Source organism: Apodemus sylvaticus, chromosome 3 (assembly GCF_947179515.1).
Source record: "Apodemus sylvaticus chromosome 3, mApoSyl1.1, whole genome shotgun sequence".
Taxonomy (NCBI): domain Eukaryota; kingdom Metazoa; phylum Chordata; class Mammalia; order Rodentia; family Muridae; genus Apodemus; species Apodemus sylvaticus.
The window spans coordinates 75,728,700-75,742,050 of record NC_067474.1 but is presented as its reverse complement, the minus strand read 5'-3'; the positions used below and the strand labels follow the sequence as shown (position 1 = coordinate 75,742,050).

Below are 13,351 nucleotides of genomic sequence, written 5' to 3'. Positions count from 1 at the left end.
CCCAAGTCTGGGGAACTGAGTATTTAGCTTTCTTGTAGAATTTCTAGACACTGACCAAAGGAAGATACTGAATTTCTGCCTTCCTCTACCTGTTGCTGTCTTCTTTCTGTTTCATCCATGTCAATATTTTGCCTGGATTTCTTAGTAGAAAAAGCATTGATATATCTATTTGGTCTTCTCCCTATTTGCTACTTATTGGAACCCAGGTTTTATATAATACACAAGAAAGGGAAATTTATTTAGGCATAGAATTTTATCCTTCTCATTCCACTTCTGCTTTTTTCCTTCATCTTTTTCCTTCTTAGAGATATAAATTGGATAATGTATGGGTCATAGCCTGACATGTTGAAGTCAGATATACTACCAGTAAGAAAGTTATCTGTCAAAGATGTTAAAGAAAACTAAGCAAATGGAAAATGCTGTGTTTGAGTCCTGATGATTGGGGAAAGAATTTACAAATAGAAGACTAAAAATGAAAAAGTTCAATGGTGTGGTGTAGATTGAAACTTGGAGATAAGTTAGTCTCCCTATTTTAAATAGACCTAAATACATATGCATATATATTTCTGAGTAACTCTGTATTCTGTATGTCTGTGTGTCTGCATTTCTGTCTGTGTATGTATATTTATTTGTGGTCTAGATCTGTCCATAAGAAGTACCTATAAATATCAGTACTCCCCTCAGAATTGGCATGAGTTTATTCTTAACAACCTGGCTTCTCTCCATCTAAAAGGCTCTTTGTTTTTTTTCTTAATAATTTATTTTTATTTTATGTACATTGGTGATTTGACTGCATGTATGTCTATATGAGGTTGTTGGATTCCCTGAAAGAGCAGTTACAGATACTTTCAAGCTACTATGTTGGTGCTTCAAATTGAACCTAGGACTTCCAGAAAAGCCAGTATTCTTAACCACTAAGCTATATCTCCAACTCCCTCTTTGTTTCTTTCTATGCACAGCTCTTCACTGAAGAATCTAGAACACCCAAATGCATTGACACAGATCTTGAGAAAGAAAGAAATTCAAAAAATTGATAAACTTTTTAAAATCTATAATGCATTTTCTATTTGATATATCTTTATTTACATTTCAAATGATTTCCCCTTTCCTGGATTCCCCCTCCCTGAAAGTCCCATAAGCTCTCTTCCCTCCCCCTGTTCCCCAATCCACCCCTTTCTGCTTCCTTATCCTGGTATTCCCCTACACAGCTGCACTGAGCCTGTCCAGGACCAGGGGCCTCTCCTTCCCTCTTCTTGGGCTTTATTTGATATGGGAATTGTGTCTTGGGTATTCCAAACTTCTAGGCTAATATCCACTTATCAGTGAGTGCATACGATGAATGTTCTTTTGTGATTGGGTTACCTCACTTAGAATGATATTCTCCTGTTCCATCCATTTGTCTAAGAATTTCATAAATTCATTGTTTTGAAATGTTGAATCATGGTTGAATAGTACTCCATTGTCTATATATACCACATTTTCTGTATCCATTCCTCTGCTGAGGAACATCTGGGTTCTTTCCAGCTTCTATTATAAATAGGGCTGCAGTGAACATAGTGGAACACATGTCCTTATTGCATGCTGGGGAATCCTCTGGGTATATGTCCAGGAGTGGTATAGCAGGGTCCTCCGGCAGAGGAGGAGAAGAAATTCAATTCAAAAATGATAATTTTTTGCTAGATTATAAACTAAGTAGTTTCCTAAAGAATTGAGAGAGCAGGTCAAAAGTTCCTTGGAGCCAATTTAAAGGGCTTTACTGGTCAGTATAGGAGAATAGGAGCACCAAGAGGGACCCTGACCTTTAAAGGTTTTAGGATTTGGAGTTAAACAGAAACCCATATACCATTAGTAACACAAGAGTGTGGCACAGAAGCTGCATATTACAGTAGAGCGTGCCCCCGAGAAAATACTTGTTTTTTACTAACCACTAATCATGAACACAAAGTAATTGTTGACTACTTATACAGAAGTATTTCATTTAATCAAGGGATGAAGAAGTTTTATCATTGGTAGACAAAGTTGCTCATATTGCCTTATTATAAGACAATATGACAAGTAGAATTAAATTCTCTACAAGGAGAATATTTAATGACTATTACTGTGGGCAAACAGAATAGCCACTGGAGACATTCTATAAAACCTGCTCCATTTAAAATGTCACAACCATAAAATAGAAGGAAAGACTGGAAATTGCTCACATGGGAGGAGAAGGAAAAACTGACAATGGAATAAACACTCATTCCTGGTTTTGAGTCTATTACTTCACTACATTGATGGATATGACTGACACTGCTCAGGAAGATGGCCAGAGAAACTTGAAGTGGATGCCAGCTAGTGCAAATTTATAACTGGTCTGTGTGAGGAGAGAAAGTGACTGTGGATGGCTAAGCCCTAGAGGTAACATCTATGTCACCCCCCTAAGGCTCAGGATCATTGGAGAAAGAGAAGAAAAAGCTGGGGGGATGGGAAAGGAATATCTGTGAACATACAACAGCAGTGCCACAAAACTGAACACAGTAACATTCCATCATAGTTGTCAGAGAGATTCATAAAATTTCACTCCTACCAGAAGAATGGCAGTCATTAGAGGCAAAGTTTTTAGGAGGAGAGGGAGTCATATTTGTCAGTGGTATAGCCACTGGCATATTGCCTCTGCTCATTCTTATTGAGGTACTCCTAATTAAATACAATAGGTAACAAGGAAAAAACCCACATAGATGTAGGAAGGGAAGTTAGAAAGAAGAGCCTATATGAGATGCAAAGACCTAAGATAGGGTCACGAGGAGACATTGATTAGTATCCCAGAGCTCCCAGGATCTAAACCACCAACCAAAGAGTACACATGGAGGGACCCATGACTCCAGCTGCATATGTAGCAGAGGATGGCATTGTTGAACATCAAAGGGAGGAGAGGTCTTTGGTCCTTAGAAGGCTCAATGCCCCAGTATAGGGGGAATGCCAGGACAGGGAAGCAGGAGTAAGTGGATTGGTGAGCAGGGGTGGAGGGATAGGTTAGGGGGTTTTCAGAGGGCAAACCAGGAAAAGGGATAACATTTGAAATGTAAATAAAGAAAATACTTAATAAAAAAAGAACATGATATGAGGGAAGGGTAAAATATTGCAATTATAATCTCAAAAAGAACATTATATACATATATAATACATTAAATATGTATATATATATATATGAAATTGTAACAGAATTAATTTTAAAATGTTGCTATCAATAGTATAATTTTTTAATCACAAATTTCCTGAATTTACATATGGTTTGTGTGTACATGTGTGAGAGTATGTGTGATTTGTGAGTGTGTATATGTGTGTGTGTGTGTGTGTGTGTGTGTGAGAGAGAGAGAGAGAGAGAGAGAGAGAGAGAGAGAGAGAGAGAGAATTCTAAGACAAATGTAGACAAACATCAACACAGAAATCTGACTTAGGAGACTGTGGGCACTTAGCAGTTTTGAAACTTGTCTGAGGCATTTTAATTATTTCAAAATAGAAAGTTTAAAACTCAGAGACAAAGGATAATGAGGATATAGCTGTTGCTTGGCAACTACAAGTATGTGTGATAACATACATCTTGGGCCTCACAGGCCAAACTCCACAAAAATTTCTAAGGTTCTGTACATGTCCAAATTCTAGGGGCATTAAAGTCACAAGGCTCAAAAGTATAAAATTCATTTTATATTTTTGCCAGTATTATACTACACTCTACTAACCTACCTCCAGGAGTATTCAAGATAGTTTAAAATGCTCCATAAATTTCCCTCAGTTATCACTTTAATATAAGCCAGATATTTATTTCCATATGGCTATTTGATCTTCAACAGGTTACTCCTTGCTCTAGTAAGAATCCTCAGTTGCAGCTGCAGTCTGTCTTTTTTTTTTTCATGTTTTTCTTTCTTTTTTTCTTCTTGGATATTCTCTTTATTTACATTTCAAATGTTTTCCCCTTTTCAGGTCTCCCCTTCGGAATCCCCCTATTCCATCCCACCTCTCTTTCTGCCTCTATGAGGGTGCTCCCTCACCCACCTGTTGACACTGTTGCTCCCTCCATGGAGCTGCAAACATCCTCAGTTCCTGCAGTCCCTTCTCCATCTCCTCCATCTAGGACCTCCAAGTTCAGTCCAATGGTTGGCTGCCAGCTCCCTCCTCTGTATTTGTCAGGTTCTGGCAGAGCCTCTCAGGAGACAGCCATATCAGACTTCCATCATCAAGCACTTCCAGGACATCCACAAGAACATCTGGGTACGGAGCTGCACACCTGCTGGTGAGATCACTGTTATCATAGCTTGAGTGCACTTAGCCGTCGTTCCCATAGACAAGCTGAGGTCTGCTGTCCAGAAGCTTCTACCTCTGCACACTAACTCCAAGTAAAGAAAGGATTCATTTTGAAAGGCCAGCTGAAGTGATAGTTCTTTCTCCTAAGGATTTCCAGGGATCTCTGGAACCCAAGGGCAGCACCAACCAGCTTCCAAAATAATAGACATAGCTGAGTATCTATGTCAGAGGCTGACAACTTCATCCAGCTCACTGGCTTGGTTTTATGGCAGGAATTCCAACAGAGTTTGCATTTTTAAAATATTGGAGAAAAGTCAAGACTCTTCTTCAGGATCCATAAAATAATTTAAAACTCTAATTTGCCCATCATTTAAAGTTTTCTTGGAATGTGGCCATGAGTGGTCACTTACATATTGCTATGCTGGCAGTGCTAAGTACTTGTGACAGAAGGCAAGTGACCTGCATGGTTCAGTATATGTATTATCTAGTCTATTAAAGAGTGCATCCATTGATGGCCTTCTAGGAGCCTACGACACCATTACTCTTTAGACAGACATGGTTTAAATTGTTCAGATAAGCCAGTGTCTCTTGAAGCCAACTCACACCATCATCCCAGGAAAGCATGAACCATTGAAACGCAATCCTTGCATCGTAAGAGCTACCTTAATTTCTTGGAACTGATACATTCATGGCCAAGTGAACATGCTTTGAGCTGGACTGAGACTTTAGGAGTTTTGAAGCTCAACTTTAGTAGGACTGAATCTCAACCAATTCTCCAGGACTTCTCATATAACATTCAGAGTCCAAATGGGGGACTTAATGAATGAGATCATTACATTAGAAGCCCCATAAAGGATGGAAGGAAAATAAATGAAATGCTGTAGGAGAGTGTAGTATTATTGGAGATGTCAATAAAGTCATAAAATAGTACCTTTTAGTGCCGTTTTAATTTCTTTGCTGTTTCAGTTCAGTTTATAGAGGTACAAAGAAAAGATACTGGGTTACCTCAATTGTGTGTTGACCATCCATTCCCTGGTATTCACACATAATGCTCTTTTTATTTAGGTTAAATTCGATAATGGAGCACTAAGGTACCCCATTAGCACAGTGAGTCGCTCTCCAGCCTCATGATGACGGAGCATCTTCACAATGTAGCCCACGGGATTTCTGTGAGCTGTAATCTTTATACCTATGGGATATCATTTCTGTTGTTTTGAATGATAAAAAAAATCATTTCCTAGCAATCTAATTTAACGTTGCTGACACCCACCATCATTCTAGGCCTGCCACATCAGACACCAGCTACAAAGAAGTAAGTCTGTCAATAAGCTTAGTGAGCTTGAAAGTAGATTCTCCCAAGTCCAGCTCAAACCATACCTTCATTTCAGCACTCTATAACCTCAAGTAAAACCAAGTGCAGTTACACCTGAATTTCTACTCCACAAACAACATGAGGCAATATTTTACAAATTTACAGATAATAACGTTTATGGAAATGTGAAATGAGAAATAAGAAATGAGTACAGTGAGCAATAATACCTCCATCTATTAATTAATCTATTTAGGTGTGTGTGTGTGTGTGGTGCATGCCACAGCCTGAACATGGTGGTAAATTGACAACTAGCAAGAATTAGTTCTATCCATCCAGTACATGGGACCTGGGGATTAAACTCAGAGTGGCTGACTTGGCAGCATGAGCCTTTTAGAAGTAAGCCATTTTGTCATGCCAATATCTCCATTTAAATATATTGAGGCTGTAAAACAAAATAGCACTGGGTAAAGAATGATAAGCAACAAAAATGTACTTCACACCATTCTGGAAACTTGAAAGTCTAAGATCTATGATATGCACTGTGTGGTACTAAGAATGGGACTGATATGCCCATGCCCCCTCCCTCACTGACCACACATCTCACATACAAAAAGAAAGGTAGGGGACCTGGTACAGACCACCAGCTTGTGAAGAACATAAACAAATCTGCATGCGTCCAAATATAACATGCATGGAAATATGGCAACCAAATAATAAAGGAGGGAGAGGTGTGATGCAGGGGCATCTAGAACCATTAGGTATAACAAATATGGTTCTACCTTTACCATGTTGCTAAGGCTTTGGGTGCAAGTCTTCTCAGTCTCTCATTCTAACCTCTAAAAAAATGCAGCAAACCTTTCCACCAGAAAATACTTTTTTGTATCTTGTGAGTACATACTAAGCTTGTCATTAGACACTAAAAATGTAGAAATAAGTGGCACCAAGTTACTGTCTTCAAGATCCAAGGAGCCTACTGTACAAAAATTAAATGCCAGGGACAAAAGCAGAATTTTGGCTTTTCAGTTCTATAGTCAATAGAGTTATGCCTCTATGATAGCCAAGGTGCCTGGGGAATGAATGGACAGCACAAAAAATTGTTTGAATATGCTTTAGTGAGTATGCTGTGTGTAGGAGAAGCAACAGCTTTATAGTAGGAAGAACTATTGTGGTTTGTTATTGAAAACCAGTGCTGGCTGTGGCTAGGGTAAGACCATCAAATTACCCCACCCAGTAGTCACTAGAATATTGGCAGGGTGAGTTTTCTTATTATTTGGTTTGGTTTGGGATTTTTAAGACAGTATCCCAAGCCAGCTAGGAACTGTCTAAGGATCTGAAGATAACCTTGAACTTCTAATCCTTTTCTTCCTGGTGCTGGGATAGCAGAACTATGTCACCACACTGATTTGGTCCCAGGGCTTGACTCATGCCAGGCAAGCACTTTACCAACAAAACACACATTTGCAGCCCCAAATTGTTATGAACATACTAAAATGGAAGCAGGAAAAGAACTGATGAGATTCCAGGCCAGAACAAAATAATCTCTTGCTCCAATGGAAAGTTACAGTCTTATACATACAAACTCTGGGATGGGGGATTGGGGTTCAGTACATCTGTTCTCCATGTGTACCTTCTATGTACAATTGTAGAGGAAAATAAAATAAAAAGTTCTCTTCCCCAATTGTAGGTGAATGGTGTGGGATAAGAGTAACAAGTAGGGAGGTTACAAGGTGGAGAATATGAAGTATATGGGCACAGGGCAGGAGATGACAAGGTGTAAAGAAAGTCTGAGTCTTTGAATCCCTAAGGAACATAATAGGACCCTCCATTATTTCATCCCTGGAGTGGTCTCTGGACTGATGTGCATCTCTATTCTAATAGGCACTATGACCCTTGCAGGCTGGGAATACACTGGGGTCATGGGGGCAGCTAAGCAACTAAACAATGGATACACCAAATGTAAGAAATGTAAGAGGATAGATGTGGCTTTGGGGGAATTTATAGTCTCTCTGATTGGTTGGAAATCTCTTAATGGAGCATAACAGAAGGTGGCAAAATGCCTTTCAGTGCAATTGCTCCCCAGGAGACAGTCAGGAAGACTCTAGGAGAAGAAAGCCTGGTGGGAAACATAATGACCATTGAGGATCCGGTCAATGTCATGGTCAATGAGAAGAATTCAGCAGACTTTAAGCCCATGGTCTAACTCTTGGCAGATCCCAGTCAGGAGAAAGACTGAGCCCCCACCCATGCAGACCGTCTGCTCCTCCCACTGGCTTCATCTCACTTCTCCTGCTTTGTCTTTCCATGGTTACCTTGATGGCTCTCTTGAAACTTTTTTTTTTCATTGAAAATGAAAGCCAGGATGTTTTTGTTTTTTTGTTTTTTGGTTTTTATTTTTACTTTTTGCTTTTTTTTTAATGAGAGAGTGGGGGTCAGAGAAGGGCAGTAAAGAAAGACAAACAGCATTCATAAGGACATGAGTATGTCTGCAGGGGTGCGAACCCAACTTTGAAAATGATTCTTAGGAAGAGGCCTTTGGTGCCAAATAGTTGAGCTGGTGCCAGTCATTTATGACTCCTTCTTTATCATTTCCCCTCAGATGAGGCAGATCAGGACAGATCCACATTCCATCTCTTGGTGTTTGAGGCCCCTCCTGGCCTTCCTCTGCTGGTTTGTTGAGGCTCTTGAGTTTGAGAAAACCCGCCTGGCAGCTCCATCTCAGCATGTTGAGGCGCTTATGCAGATGGGGGGTGTCATGGGAGCCATGGCAACAGAGTCACAACAAACAAAAGCAACCCACTGCCTTCCAGCACAAACAATGAAGACCTCCCCAGTTCCCCAGCTAGTCTACAAAGTCGCTGAGTGGCCACATCTCTAGAGTCCTCACACCAGACAGTGAGCAGCTGTTTCAACTTTTATGGAAGAGTTTATACATAAAATAATTCAAACTGAGCTTAGCCATGAGCCCATGAGTGTCTCCTCCAGCCATTGGTGCTAATTGTCTCTCTACCATCTCTCATGCCTTCATGTTCTTCCCCCCACCCCACCCCCACCCTATCTCCCTTCTTTCCTAGTGACTTTGCAGGTTTTATAATTAGAACTGAGAATACAACCCAGAGTAAGGAAATTGTGTCCATCCTTGCATTCACAGAGAGCTGGAAAATGAAAATATATGAGCAGTTTCTGGAAAATGAAAATATATGACCAGTTTCTTGCCTTTATCATAGTGATCAACAACACTGTAGTTTCTCAAAGAATTTTTTTTCAGTTACTGCAGCACTTTTATTTTTCTTTACACAATGGTGTGTTTCTAGGGCCTAATGTTCTCACTGAACAATAGAAAGCCAAAATTTGTCATTTCTTAAGGAATTGAGTACAAAAAAAAACTTACATAAATGAAAAGGATGAATACATTTACAGGTGCCCAAGCAAACATTCCAACTCAAGGCAAGTAAAAACCATGGTGGTCAGGAAGGGAAAAAAACAGAATGGAAACTGGGTCCTAAGGCTCAGACATTCCCACACTTTTAGACTGGCAAGAAGGAGTGGTAACTAGTTCAGGAACCCTTGCCAACCTTGGGAAATCCTGGAAGTCTGCTGTGGTGCTCACAGAGATCCACTAGACTGGGGATTTCTCTTCCACAGTGTGCTCTCCCCAGACACCAAGGAACCATGCCACATGAACTAAAGACTAAATCATGATATGCATAGGGTACTAAGCCTATACCAAGGGAAGAGTTCATTTGAATACAAGGCCAAAAATCAGCAACAAGTTCTACGATCCAGTCTGATATTAGATACAAATTTCAAGAATAAATTTCTTGTCAAAGGTTTATTCCAGTTTCATGAGGCTAGCATGAAGTGTGTACATTTACCAGGGCAAATCAATACTGCAGAATCAGCTCATGCAGCAGATGCCTGGCACCTGCTCAGCCCATCTAGAAGCATTTGAGGTGGATGATGGAGGGTCCCAATTCATCATACTCGTGTTTCAAACTTTCAATACCCCAGCCATGTGCTGTCCTTGTATGCATCTGACCCACCACTCTTATTGTCATGGACTCTGGTGATGGGGTCATACACACACACACACACACACACACACACACACACACACACAGTGCCCATCTACAAGGGCTATGCCCTTCTCCACTCTATCTTGCCTTTGGACCTGGCTGGCCTGTCTGGGACTTGACAGATTATCTCATGAAGATCCTGACTGAATGGAGCTACAGCTTTACCACCACTGCTGAGAGGGAAATTATTCATGACATAAAGTAGAAGCTGTGCTATGTTGCTCTGGATTTTGAGCAAGAAATGGCTACTGCTGCATCGTCTTCCTTCTTGGAGAAGAGTTATGAGCTGCCTGATGGGCAGGTGATCGCCATCAGCAATGAGAGGTTCTGGTGTCCAAAAGCACTCTTCCAGCCTTCCTTCCTGGGCTTGGAGTCCTGTGGCATCCATGAGACCACCTTCAACTCTATCATGAAGTGTGATGTGGACATCCACAAAGACCTGTATGCCAATACAGTGCTATCTGGTGGTACCACCATGTATCTAAGCATTGCTGAAAGGATGCAGAAGGAGTTCACAGCCCTAGCAACCCAGCACAATGAAGATGAAGATCATTGCTCCTCCTGAGTGCAAGTACTCAGTCTATATTGGTGGCTCCATCTTGGCCTCACTGTCGACCTGCCTGCAGAAGCTGATCGGTGAGAAAGAACTTTCCTGTTTAAACCAAAGGTTTTCAGAGAAGCCTCTAACAGGGAGACAGTCAGATCTGACTTTCAAGTATTACTCACATGAGGAGGGGAGGAGAAGGGAGAGAGAAGAAGAAGAAGCGATAGCACAAGGTAGCGAGTAGATGGACATCTTTTGAGGAAATCATGCGGCTTATAAAATCACAGAAGATAAAATACGCCTAGGCGTAGCTGAAGAACTTGGTCAGCAGTTTTGGTCAGGCGTATTGCATGGCTGTCTCTGAGAATGAACCTTAACTGAGGCAGTGTTGGCTTGCAGACAATTCTGCTAGGCTCCTCCCAACAGCAATGCAGCAATGGCTTGTATCATTACCTTCAGCCATTGCCTGTGTCAGCATATAAAGACTGCTGGATACCCCAGCCCATTTCCACTTCTCTTTCTCCTCTCCACTCTTTGCTATCCTCTTCCCCCTCCCTTCTCTTTCCATGGCGCTCTCTCTCTCTCTCTCTCTCTCTCTCTCTCTCTCTCTCTCTCTCTCTCTCCTTCTCTATCTGTCCCTTCCTGTTTCTCTGCCTTTACCCCCTTTTCCATGTCTCTGCTCCCTTCTGTTCCCCCACAATAAACTTCCTTATATCAAGTCTGTCCCATGGCATGATTTCTCAGGGAACGCCATGGCATACACAGGCAAGGCACTCCCTTACTCTTGCTTTGCCACATTTATAGTTCATAACAGACAGTTCTGACAGTACAATCAACTCAGAATGGGTTGAAGAGCATAACCTGAATCTTGGACATGGGAATGATGCTTCCTGACACTAGGGTAGACAGTAAGTTTTAGTATCAATAAAAAGTATAACAGCTAAAGAAAGCAAGCGAAAAATGACTAAAATCTATTTTTTTGTTAATTTATTTATTCATTTTAAGTCTCTATCTCGGGCCCCTCCCAGTCCTATCCTTTTATATAAATACTTTATCCATTAGCTCTTCTCCTTCTCTGAAAAGAAAGGGAAGCCCTCCTTGGATTCCACCCCACCCTGGGACATTTGTTGACAGTAGGATTAAGCACATTCTCTCCCATTGAGGCCCAATTAGACGACACATGAAAACCAAGCTGCACATCGGCTACAAATGTAGAGGACCTAGGCCCAGCCCCTGCATGCTCTTTGGTTGGTGCCTCAACTTCTGTGAACCCCCATGGCAAACCCCCATGGGCCCAGGTTAGTTGACTCTGTAGGTCTTTTTGTGGTGCCCTTGACCCCTCCAGCTCACCCAATACTATTCCCCCACTCTTCCACAAGATACCCTGAGCTCTTCCAGATGTTTGGCGGTAGAGCTCTACATCTGTTTCCACCAGCTGCTGGGTGAACCCTCTCAATGACAGCTATGCTAGGTTGCTGTCTGCAAGCATAGCTGAGTATCATTAATACTGTCATGGGTTGGCTCTCACATGGGATGGGTATCAAGTTGGGGCAGTCATTGGTTGGCTCTTCCCTCAATCTCTGCTCCATCTTGATCCCTGCATATCTTGTAGACAGGAAAAAAATTGACTTTGAAGGCTTTGTGGGTTGATTGGTGTCTTCCTCCTCCAATGGAAGTCATACCTGGCTATAGGAGGTAACCACTTCAGTCTCCATATTCCCCATGTATGGGAGGCATCTCTGGGACTAGCTGGAGACCTGGGATGGGGCAGGACTAAAGTGTTCTGCCCAGAGTGGGGTAAAAACTCTCTATGGAGAGAGGTGAGAAGGCATGAAAGGAAGTGACCTATAGGATGGAAAGCCAATGTTTACAAGAGAACACATCTGATAAGGAGTCAAAATCTCAAATATATAAGGAACCCAAGCCTTTCAAAAGTGAATAAGCAGAATAATTGATTTTAAAAATAAATGAACTCAGAAATAAATTTCTACAAAGAAAACAAGATGATGGCCAAAAGGTCTATGAAAAGGTCACTAGTCATCAGAGCAATGCAAATACAAGACACATTATGAGGTCATAATGGTTATGAGCATATTTTTAAGACATACAATTAAGTGCTAAATGTTGGTATGTGGAGAGCTATGAAACATGGTGTGTGAAACTCGGAGTGTAAACTAATGTGGGGGCTATGGAAGACAGTGTAGTCAGTCACTCAGAAACCTAAAAGTAGATTAGCCATATCATCCACAGCCTAATTTCCAGAAGAAAAGAAATCAAGCTGTCAAGACAATCATGCAGTTATGCATCTTCATGTTTATTGCACCATTATTCAAACCAATATACACTATTCATCTGCTAAGATGCTGAAACATAAATGTCCATCGATAATATTTAGATGGTAGGATAGTATTAAGCTTGATAAAAACCATAATGAACAATTTGTGACAGTGTATGGGAACCTTGGGGACACTGTAGATGATTAAAGATATTGGGGTGTCTAAATGGCTAAACTCCTAAAAAACAGAATGAAGAATGGGGCTGCCAAAGACTGGGAGGAGGGTTGGGGGGTTGCTGTAGGATAGGTAGAAAGTTTCAGTTAGAGCCAGGCCTGGCTGCTCTCTTATCTGTAGCACTCAAGAGGCTGAGAGTGATGGACTGAAATTTAGAGAAAGGAAGGGAAAAGTAGAGGAGGGAGAAAAGGAGTGAGCCATGGAATAGGGAAGGAGAGAGGAGAGAGATGGAGACAGATAAGAAGAGAGGGGTGAGGAAGGGAGGGGAGGAGGAAGGGAAGAATAGGAAAAGAGAGGAGGGGAGGGAAGGAAAGGGAATGTAGAAGGAGGGAAGCAGGGGAGAGGACAGAAAAAGGAGGGGAGGGGACTGGAGGGGAGGGGAGAGAAGGGAAGGGAAGGGGAAAGGTGAGAAGTGAGAAGCAACTTCCCATCCCCCTCCCAGTCCATGTAAGCCATAGTCTTCATTCTCTTTTTAGTTGTTCAGCCATTAACACACTCCATATCTTTAATTATCCACAGTGTCCCCAAGGTTCCTGTCACATATGGCAAGGTTCTTCGTTATGTTTTTAGGAAAGGTGAGAAGTAGAGTGGAAGGGAGGAGGCAGGAGGGGAGAGGAAAGGAGAAGAGAAA

At 41.5% G+C, this 13,351-nt stretch overlaps 1 pseudogene; it reads left to right on the top strand.

The window, feature by feature from the left end:
• The first annotated feature begins 7,646 nt into the window (after positions 1-7,646).
• On the top strand, positions 7,647-10,454 carry LOC127680260 (actin-like; annotated as a pseudogene).
• Positions 10,455-13,351: the final 2,897 nt, after the last annotated feature.